This window comes from Scyliorhinus canicula, chromosome 16, assembly GCF_902713615.1.
Source record: "Scyliorhinus canicula chromosome 16, sScyCan1.1, whole genome shotgun sequence".
In the NCBI taxonomy this organism is placed as follows: domain Eukaryota; kingdom Metazoa; phylum Chordata; class Chondrichthyes; order Carcharhiniformes; family Scyliorhinidae; genus Scyliorhinus; species Scyliorhinus canicula.
The window spans coordinates 69,155,538-69,167,288 of record NC_052161.1 but is presented as its reverse complement, the minus strand read 5'-3'; positions in this window follow the sequence as shown (position 1 = coordinate 69,167,288).

Below are 11,751 nucleotides of genomic sequence, written 5' to 3'. Positions count from 1 at the left end.
GTGTCTTTCACCATTCTTTGTTCCATAAACGTATTTAATAACAAGCTGTAAATTTTCAAATGACACAGCTGTTATCTACACCATCAATTCTCGTGATCACCTTACAGTCCTCAATCAGATCGTGCCTTAATCTCCTGCATTCAAGGAAATACAAGCCCAGTCTATGCAACTAATACTTATAATGTAACCCCTTTAGTTCCAGTATTATCGTTCCGGTGGTCAATTTGAGGCCACTATACGCTTCTGGAGGCATGAGTACTCAGAACGGAAGGTATTCAGTTTCAGCCTCACCAGAAATTCATACAACTGTATCATAGCACCCACCCTTTTGTATATAAGCCCATTTGAGATAAAGGCAACATGGCCTCCAAATCTCACTGCTTCTTCATAGTTCCCAGTGTCTCACCATTTAGAAAATGCTCTCTTCTGTCCTTCTGAGGCGCAAAGTGGATTACTTCACACTTTTCCCTACTACACTCCACCTGTGAGTGTTCTTAATCAGTTATCAATGTCAGTTCTCTGCTCCCAGCTACAGTAATTATATCATCTAACTTATCATCAGCAAATTTTTATATCCTGATTTTTAAATATAGTGAAAAGCTGAGGCCCCTTTACAGATCCCTGAGGCCCACCATTAGTCACAGGCTGACAATTGGAGTACTGGATCTCCAAATGCAAATGGCTCACACCCGAGGTCTCCACACAGTCCCACTAGTCACCTGAATCGAACTCTGCTGTGTCGTGGTCAATTTCCTTCCCTTCCTGGTCCTTTGTTTCTTTGGACAACCTAAAGCAACTCTCAGTCACGCAGTGCGTTTCCTAATTTAGTCCCCGTCTTCAACTGCCTATGAACCTGGGCATTGATTTGTCAATACTTCAAACTGGCTCCATCCTGCTGAAAAGACACCACAGGACCTTAGACTTTGACATTGAACACTCACGCATGTCTCGGAATATGTGTAATTTCCAAATAAACAATTCCTTTGCGACCATTTGTCAAGTAGCATTTGTATAAGTGGCTGCCACTCTAGAACAAAAACCATGGGCGGGATTCTCCCGTACCCGGCCGGGCGGTAACGGGGGGGTCACCTTAGCGCCGGCCATCGCAGAGGCCTACACGGCTGGCGCGTAGGAAAAGAGTGCCCCCACGGCACAGGCCCGCCTGCGGATCGGTGGGCCCCGATCGCAGGCCAGGCCACCGTGGGGGCACCCCTGGGGGCCAAATCACCCTGCGCTGGGCGGGCCAGGACCCTGGAGCCCGCCCGCTCCGCCAAGTCCCGCTGGTAAGGGACCTAGTCCAATTTACGCCACTGGGACCTGCATAGATCGAGCGGGACTTTGGCCCATCACGGGTGGGAGAATCGCTGGGGGGGCTGCTGCGAGCGGCCACCGACTGGCGCGGCGCGATTCCCGCCCCCGCCAAATCTCCGACGGGATTCATGCCGCCCCCAGCGATTCTCCGACTCAGCGAGTCGCCAGTTATCAAATGATACCACCACAAGGCTTTACCGGATATCGATCAAAGGACCACACAACCAGTTAGTCAGTTCAAGTTCAAAGATGGTTTATTCACACACAAGGATTACTTCGACATGCAACACAAAACACTACAAGTTAAACTACACCTAACAACTCCAATAACCTACACTTAACTTCAGGGCAACTGCTTCTATGCAGATGGACAAGTCCTTTCTCCGGATCCTGAGTGGCTGGGTGGAAGAAGCGGCTCTGTTTTTGCTGGGCTCATCCGTCTGGTAGCGATCGTTGGTCTTGAACTTGTCTGTGTGGTCGTTATGCTGCACTTGGGTTGGCATCGGCCGGATCCAAGAGAGACCGAGCACATGGCTGTGTCTCTTCTTATCCCTCTAGGATTTTGTGCTCTTTGGGGCGGTCCTTAACTTGGACCCAATAATTTGACAGGCTTTGATCACTGCCTTCGATTTTGGCCAATAAAGGGGTGGGTGCCTTGATGGCTGGGCGTGTCCCTGGCGGTCATTGACCTTGCGGTTTGGGCTCCCTGAGCAAAGGGAGTGGCGCCAATGAATCTGTATCTGTTACCCGAGTACAGTTCTTTTGTTCTGGGGAAATGGGCCATTAGAATGCAAACGAGCGGGGGTTTCAATCGGGTCTGGCTATCTGAGTTGCAAATACACACACAAGCTCTGAGTCTGTCTTGAGTCTTGGGTTGGCCATAATTCCCATGGTCCTTTGCAGGTGGCCATCTCAGATGGCTACAGGTTCCTCACTGACCCTATTTTGCTGCCTCCTCCCACCCCCTTCCTGCCACCCAGTCATGTCACCTTCTGTTTCTTCTTTTTTTTTGGGTACTTTGCCACCCTAAACCTTACCTAAACCGTTCTTATTTCTCACCCTTCTGCCTTGCCATTATTTCAGGTGTGAAGCTCTCTTGGAGAAACCCATAGCCATCTTTTTTCATGAATATCAACACCTTTATTTGCTCCCATTAACCCATCCAACTCAATGCACGTTCTAGGGGCTGATTTCACCAACAATCTTTTCAGCTTACTCATCCCACACACCACTGACCCTTTAGGCTCTGCCTTTGGATTCATAGTCACCTTCACCCTGTGCATTTTCCTCCAGAATCCACCTTCACTCACAAACATGACCTTTGCCCTCCACATCAATGATTACATCGATATCATGGCTGACTGACACTTGGCTCACAGTTGGCAGCACCCCACTCTTGAATGTTAATTATTTCAATAACTCCCTTCCTCCCCCTTTTATTTCCTTTTTCCCAGTAAAACCTTTACTCTTTCCAATGCTGGTTGTTAATGTGGTCTCTGTTTTTGCTCCCTCACATCCAAGGGGTGTCGACTTAAGTGCATCTGGAGCACAATCAGTTTAGCTATCTGTGGTATTGGCTGCTTTACCACATTGGCTTCTCTCTCTGCAAAAAATGTTCTTTGCTCCAAGATGATCCAGAATATTTCTTTGCTTCACCACCAACAGTCTCCTTAAAACTCATGGACCACTATTGCTAAGATTGAGAGCAAACCATTAAGCTGGTTCTGGCACTGCCTCTCGACCACCATATCCAATTGACCCTCTGACCTCCCGTGCTCTAACCTCAATCCCGTGTTTCCGCTTGCTTCTCTCCTATCTCCTTAAAACCCTCTGTAAACTTATATTGACCATGAGACACTATTCCCACTAAGCTGGAAATCTCCTGATGCACGATCAATTGCACAAAGACAAGAGTTGAATACAACTGAGGCTTTATTACACTAAGATGTGTGGCCTCCTACAGCAGCTGGTGAAATGGCTGCTGTACGGGGAGCACACATATTTATACTCCGCCTACTGGGCGGAGCCAGCAGGCAGGGACTACCCCCGTACCTGTAGTACAGGGCCTTACCATAACTCTCCTAATATATACAACAGTGGTGATTACTGCATCTCCCAACCTCTCTTCCTGATCCCATTGCTGGACAACATTGTAAATTGCTCGCTCTCTTTAATCAAACACTCCCTACATCACACCCCTCTTCCAAATGGCTGTCCTATCTCCAAGCTCAAAGTCCTTGAAAATATTGACACCTCTCAAATAGTTTCCAACTTTCCTGTAGCTCCATCTTTGAATCTCTCTGACCGGGTTTCCAAGTTTCCCTCAGCTCTGATCATGTCTTGTGACTGTGAAAGTATTCAATTTTCTTTCTTGTCCCCCTTTAGTCTTTAACAAAGTTGATTAAGCTCTTCAGTGTCTATTCTCAATTATTCAGCCCAGTGGGTCTGTCCTCAATTGGGTTTGCTGCCTTGCACCATTACTCTTGGCCCTTTTTTCTTTCTCAACTACATGCTGCCACTTGATGCCTTCATCTGGAAGCACACATATATACACTGGGGATGTCCAGCTCCACTTCACCATCATCCCCCCCCCCCCCCCCCCCCCCACCTCGCCTCTGGTCTAACACTTGGTCTCAGCTCCATTTAAATATCGAGGAGATCAGATCAACATTTTTAGTCATCACTTCCAGTGCCAGAGTCTTCAGTTCGATTCCCAGCTTGGGTCACTGTCTGTGCAGAGTCTGCACATTCTCCCTGTATCTGCGTGGGTTTCCTCCGGGTGCTCCGGTTTCTTCCCACAAGTCCCGAAAGCTATGCTATTAGGTAATTTGGACATTCTGAATTTACCTGAACAGGCGCCGGAATGTCCTGAACAGGCGCTGGAATGTGGCGACTAGGGGCTTTTCACAGTAACTTAATTGCAGTGTTAATATAAGCCTGCCTGTGATAATAAAGATTATTATTCCACTCCCCAGCCACTACCTCAGAGTGAAGCATGCCATTCTGATACCAACCCCAACCGTTTCAATTCTACTGCTCTTATAGATGGGACCCCAACTGCCTGAAGGTTATACTGCACTGTCCTACTCACCCATTGGTCCTGACTCCTAACCTATATTAGCTTTAGCACCTCATCTTTTGAGTCAGTCCCTTCAAAGACTCCTCCCTCCTCGCAGCTATAACAGCTGTGCAAGTTACATATGTTCGTGATGGTGTGTGGATGAATTATATTTTCAGGTGCCTAGTAATCCAGAGGCTTTGGCTAATGTTCTGGATACACGGGTTCAAATCCCAGCACGGTGGCTGGTGGAATTTGAATTAAATTAACAAATCTGGAATATAGAGCTAACCATGCAATGGCAGCCATGGAATTATCATTGATTGTTGTAAAGATCTATGTGGTTGACTAACGCCCTTTAGTGAAGGGAATGGTTGATTCTCAACTATCCTCTGAAATGGTCTAACAAACTACTCAGTTCAAGGACAGTTCGGGGATGGACAACAAATGCTGGCCTTGCCAGAAATGCCCACATCTCATGAAATAATTCATTATCAATGGGTCAAGCCTCTACCACCCCCGACCAAAAACATTGTGGGAGCATCTTCACTATGTGCAGCTGAGGAGGAAATCTCACCTCCAGAGTGACTAGGGATGGAAAATAAATGCCTATCGTACTAGCAAGACCCATATCCTGGGAATGAATCTAAAAAAAACAATCAAACTCTTCCCCAACACTCTGCATTCTTCTGCCTCTAGCATCTTGTACAAGGCTCACCTTATTGCCTCACCTTTGCCAGCCAGACTACAACTACCCAGAGCTCACATTCAAATTGCCTTCCAAAATCTTCATGCCCTTGCCTCAGTTGATGAATCAATGCTCCCCCTGCCTGACCCATCCCTCCACTGAGGGTACAGAATGACTGTGGAAGAGGGACTTAAATTAGTGAGTGCTGTGTAAGTGTCGCTTGATAGCACTACTGATGATCGCTTCGCTGATGATCTAGAATAGACTGATGGTGCAGTAATTGGCGGGGTTGAATTTGTCTTGTTTTCATGTATAGGACATGCCTGGGCAATTCTCCACAATATCAGGTAGTTGCAGTGTTGTAGCTGTGAGGCACTCTCAATTACGATGCGAGAGCGAGGTCGGTAATCAAAGGCTTTAATATACAGAGAACAGGACAGCATTCAAGAGAAGTGTGCTCGCCACATGGAGCCTTATCTTATATACTGTTTCCTGGGGGCGTAGCCAGAGGCGGAGTCCCCCAGGGTTCCAAGCCTCTTAAAGGGGCAGGGTATTAAAGGTAAATACCGTTCATCACAAGCTGTAATGGAACAGTTTGGTGCTAGAGAATTCTGGAGCACACTTCTTCAGTACTACAGCCAGAATGTTGTCAGGGCCCTTGGTCTTTGCAATAGCCAGTGCCTTACTCTATTTCATATTATATGGCATGAATCAAATTGGCAGCAGACTTGTATCTGTGAGGCTAAGGATATCGGGAGGCAGCCAAAATGTACCACACTGGGTATTTTTGACTGAAGGTTGTTGTTTGTGCACTGCTTGTCTTGTGCACTGCTATTCAGGGCTCCTCCATCATTGAGGATGGGAATTTTTTGTGGAGCTTCCTCCACCAGTTAGTTGTTTAATTGTCCACTGCCGTTCATGGATGTGGCAGGACTGTAGAGTTTAGATCAGCTGAGTGCGAATAACGGGACATCATCTGTACAAGGACTGTGCGGTGGCCACTCTTACCTGTGCTGTAATGGACAGATGCATGTGTGACGGGAAGATTCTTGTTGACAAGGTCAAGTAGTTTTTTCCCCTCTCATTAATTTCCTCACCACTTACCTTATCCCAGAGCTGAAGGGGTTGGATTACGAGGAGAGGTTGAGTAGACTGGGACTGTACTTGTTGGAATTTAGAAGGATGCGGGGGGGGATCTTATAGAAACATTTTAAATTAAGAAGGGAATAGATAGGATAGATGCGGGCAGGTTGTTTCCACTGGCGGGTGAAAGCAGAACTAGGGGGCATAGCCTCAAAATAAGGGGAAGTTGATTTAGGACTGAGTTTAGGAGGAACTTCTTCAGCCAAAGGGTTGTGAATCTATGGAATTCCTTGCCCAGTGAAGCAGTTGAGTCTCCTTCATTAAATGTTTTTAAGGTAAAGATAGATAGTTTTTTGAAGAATAAAGGGATTAAGGGTTATGGTGTTCGGGCCGGAAAGTGGAGCTGAGTCCACAAAAGATCAGCCATGATCCCATTGAATGGTGGAGCAGGCTCGAGGGGCCAGATGGCCTATTCCTGCTCCTAGTTCTTATGTTCTTATACCTAGTCCGGCAGCTAGTCTTTTAGGACTTGACCAGCTCAGTGTGTGGTGCCATTTTTGCTGAAGGACAAAAGCTTTTTAAATTCTTTCATGGGATGTGGGCATCATTGGCAACACCAGCATTTGTTGCCCATCCCTAATTATCCTTGACCTGAGAGGATTGTTGGGCCATTTCAGAGGACAGTTAAGAGTCAACCACATTAGTGTGGATCTCGAGTCACATGTAGGACAGGCCAGGTAAGGATAGCAGATTTCCTAAACTGTATGAGTGAAACAGATGGGTTTTTACAACAATGAATAATAGTCTCAGCATTACTGAAACTAGCTTTCAATTCCAGGTTTATTAATTGAATTTAAGTTCCACCAGCTTCCATGAAAATGGTACACACTGCTGCCACTATGTACCAGTGAATGTTGAAGGTGGTGGATGTGGTGCTAATCAACTGAGCTGCTTTGTCCTGGAAAGTGTTGAGCTTCTTGCATGTTGCTCAAGTTGCACGCATCCACGCAAGTGGAGAGTATTCAATCACACTCCTGACTTGTGTCCCAGATGGTGGACAGGCTTTGGGGAGTCAGGATGTGGGAATTCCCAGTCTCTGACCTAGCTCATTTAGTATTTACTCTATTCAGTAGCCACAGTTTTTATATGCCAGTTTTAGTGCCTCATGGATACCGAGATTTGAGCTGATGGATCTGTTTGAAGTCTCCCATTTAGCACGGTGGTAGTGCCACACAGCACAATGGAGGGTACCCTCAATATGAAGACAGGACTTTGTTTCCACAAGGACTAGGTGGTGGTCACTTCTACCAATGATGTCATAGATAGATGAATCTCTGACAGGTAGGCTGGTGAGGATGAGATCAAGTAAGTTTTTTCCCTCTTGTTGGCTCCCTCACTACCTGTCGCAGATCCAGTCCTTTAGGACTTGGTGATTGATATCGAATTCTCCCACCCAGAGTACATTCTATACTCTTGCCACCCTCAGTGCTTCATCCAAGTGGTATTCAACATGGAGGAGCACTAGAGGGGACATTAGCTGGTAACCAACCGGAGGTTTCCGTGCCCATGTATGACTTGATGCCATGAGACTTCATGGGTTCCGCAATGTTGAGGACTCCCAGATCAATTCTCTCTTGACTGTATACCACTGTGCCGCCACCTCTGGCAGGTCTGTCCTGTTGGTGGGACAGGATATACCCAGGGATACTGATGATGTTTTTCATAGAATTTCATAGAATTTACAGTGCAGAAGGAAGCCATTCAGCCCATCGAGTGGCTCTTGGAAAAAGCACCCTACCCAAGCCCACTCATCCACCCTATACCCATTACTCAGTAACCCCACCCAACACTAAGGGCAATTTTGGACACTAAGGACAATTTAGCATGGCCAATCCTCCTAACCCGCACATCTTTGGACTGTGGGAGGAAACCAGAGAACCCGGAGGAAACCCAGTCACACACGGGGAGAACGTGCAGACTCCACACAGATAGTGACCCAAGCTGGAATCGAACCTGGGACCCTGGAGCTGTGAAGCAATTGTGCTAACCACAATGCTACCGTGTTGTCTCGGACATCGTCTGTAAGGTATGATTCTATGAGTATGACTACAGCAGGTGTTGCTTGACCAATCAATGGGACAACTCTCCCAATTTTGACACAAGCCCCAGGTGCCAGTAAGGAGGACCTTGCAGGGTTGACTGGGCTGCGTTTGCCGCTGATGTTTCCAGTGTCTAGGCCGATGCCAGGTGGCCCACTCATTTTCATTCCTTTTTGACTTTGTGGTGGTTTGATGCAATTTCAGCCGACAGTTAGGAGTCAAACACATTGCTGTGGGCCTGAAGTCACATGTTGGCCAGGTAAGGACAGCATTTCCTTCCCTGTAAGGCATTATTGAGCCAGATGGGTATGTACATAAATCAACAAGAGTTTAATTGTCCACCATTACTAAAACTAGTTTTATATTCCAGATTTATGAGGTGAATTTAAATTCCACAGCTGCCATTGTGGATTTTGAACCACTGACCCCAGCATTAACTTGGGCCTCAGGATTACTACTTTAGCACTAGGCCACTACATCCCCTATACTGCTACCAGCCGACATATAAATGAGGCTTGGATGCACTGGTCCACAAGGGGCAGATGAAAGAAACGTGAAATAGAAAGCAGCAAGTGTACCAAGAATGTAAAGAAAAATACAAATGGAAAAACCGTGTAATCATGACCAAGCAGCAGATCCTACTGTCATACAAAATCAACTTGCTCAGTTTCATACAAAGTACCGTAAGAAATGGGTCACCTCTCCAACTACAATAGGGTCATTGAATGTTCTGGGCGAAAAAACTATCCAAACAGTGTCACGTCACAAAAATGCCCATTCCCTCACTTTCTCTCTTTCACTGACCATATATTGTTTTGAAACAAAGGAATTTATTGCTTGGCAGTTGCAGCATCAGATGATAAAATTTGCTGCTAAGTTGTCACACGGGGTAAGCAACAAAATGAACTTTGAACAAAAGCGGTCTTTCACCAGCCGAGGTCCCAACAGGACATATTCAGACAAGTTGGGAGGGAATTGTTGCAATAACATAACTTCAACCTGCTTGTTTGACTCTTGTGCAGATGCAAAATATATTTACACAACAGACCATAGAAAAGGATATAGAAAATTATCTTTTAATACAACGTAAAATTGTGTCAAAAATTCCCTTTCTTAAAGCTCATCTATAAACAATATCATTTGAATTGAAAATCATGAAAAGGTCATCAGATCCACCCCCCCCAACACGCACTGAAAATAAACATCTGTGCTATATTTACAAATAAGTAATCACTCAAAGCACTGAGTTATTCTTAACCTCTAACTTAAGATGACAATCAAACAGCTTTGTCCATTAGATAGTCCTAGGACCTCGATGTTAGTCTACAGAAGTTAGCATGGCACCTCCTCACACTTGAGACAAGTGAGTATTCGTCCAGTGTTTCGTAAAGAATATTCTTTCAGTTCAGCTTCCATAAACTGAAGAGCCTTCACTTTGGTGTACACAAACATATATATCGTCGACTTCTAAAAAATTTCCAGAGGGCTTCACAAAACCGGATTTCCTTTTAGTGGCTAATAATTGAGAAAGAAGAAATCACAAAACTACATTTTATATATAAAAGTGACAAAACATAACCTCTTCCCTTTGAGTGTGCAAATTTGTTTTCGATTCATCGAGCAATTATCTACACAGACCATATGCACAATTGCCACTGAAAGTAGAAAACAATATTAAACTATTCACATATTTCATTATAATTAACTTCACTCATGCAGCAAATATGGTGTTTACCTTATGCTGGCTATGCAGAACACTTCATATGGCGGTTTACATCTTTAAACTCCTTACTCCTAAGTACTGGTCAGTGACTCTATAGCACACCCTGTCCCGGCAGAACAGGACAATATAGACATGGACATCAATATAACTGGGTAGCAGAATATGTAGGCACTTTGGGATTTTCTTCATTTCAACAAAAAACCTTCATAGATCCAGCATAAATATTGTGATACTTAATTCTTCAAACTCCTTTGGGCTTGCTAATTGTATTGGGAGAACTGCACGTGGAGACAAGAGCAAAAGGAAAAATTCAGGAGCTAAACTTCCAATGGAAGATCGAGAGCAAAAGAAAAACAGGAAAATAGAAAGCATGCATTGTCTGTGGATTTCCGAGGGTTACAGGGCGTAACTAAAGTGAAGAGCACTGAAGATGGTCTTAGAGAAGGAGAGAATAATGAGGAAATTGATTTTCAAACTCTGAAGACAATGAGTTTGAGAACTCACTGAAAGGCTTCTCTGTCTCCAGTGTGGGAGTTTGTCACCTTCTCTAACCAGTTGCAAAACTGAGTAAGTGTGGTCTTCAGTTGGGGTCATGAAGAGACAAGGAAGGGAGTCAGGATGGGGGGGCGGGGAAGGTGGGGGGGGGGGGGGGGGGGGGGGGGGGAGAAGAGAAGGAAAATGGAATTAATTGCACTCATCAACATCACTACTTATCAGTTCATCACAAAACATCATCCGTGACAGTTCTGCTGTCAAATGGGGTGTTGAAATTGCCCAGTCCTCCAGGATTGAGAACGTGATGTGTTGGGGCCATCCAGGGAACCGGTGGGCCTATGGGAACAGGCTGCCAGATTGTGCAGTGGACAGTGATTCCCTGAACCGCTTCAAGTGACGACTGAAGCCTTTCTGACTGGGGAAAAGATCATCACATACAAAACATAATCTATGGCAGTTCTATGTCAAATGGGCTGTTGAGATCGTCTAGCTCTCCAAGATGGAGAACATGATGTGTGGGGGTCATCCAGGGAACCAGTGGGCCTATGGGAACAGGCTGTCACATTGTACAACATCCATCAGGCCCAGCTTTCTACGCTGAAGGGGATTGGAAATTAATTTCCCAGATGGCTTGGTTTCTTTATCTGGAGTGAATGAATATTTTTTATAGAATTTACAGTACAGAAGGAAGCCATTCGGCCCATTAAGTCTGCACCGGCTCTTGGAAAGAGCACCCGACCCAAGGTCAACACCTTCACCCTATCCCCATAACCAAGTAACCCCACCCAACACTAAGGGCAATTTTGGACACTAAGGGCAATTTATCATGGCCAATCCACCTAACCTGCACATCTTTGGACTGTGGGAAGAAACCAGAGCACCCGGAGGAAACCCACGCACACACGGGGAGGATGTGCAGACTCCACACAGACAGTGACCCAAGCCGGAATCGAACCTGGGACCCTGGAGCTGTGAAGCAATTGTGCTATCCACAATGCTGCCATGCTGCCCATGTTGTGACACACAGGGCTGTGCACTTGCTTGTGACAATCTGGATAAACTCAAGGCTTTTCCCGTCTATCTCTGTTAATATGATTCAACAGCAAAAAGAAAACTCCACAAATAAAAACACTTTCATGTGGTAATAAGAACGAGTCTCAAAACTGAACTACGACAGAAGTTTCCAGATAAACATGCAGGTTATTCAGAGCCATCTGTTTCAGCTTCAGACCTTGGCCGATGCCAAGTACACCCATAAACCGACATATTATCTTTGTTTTCTTTTGCAAGAAAA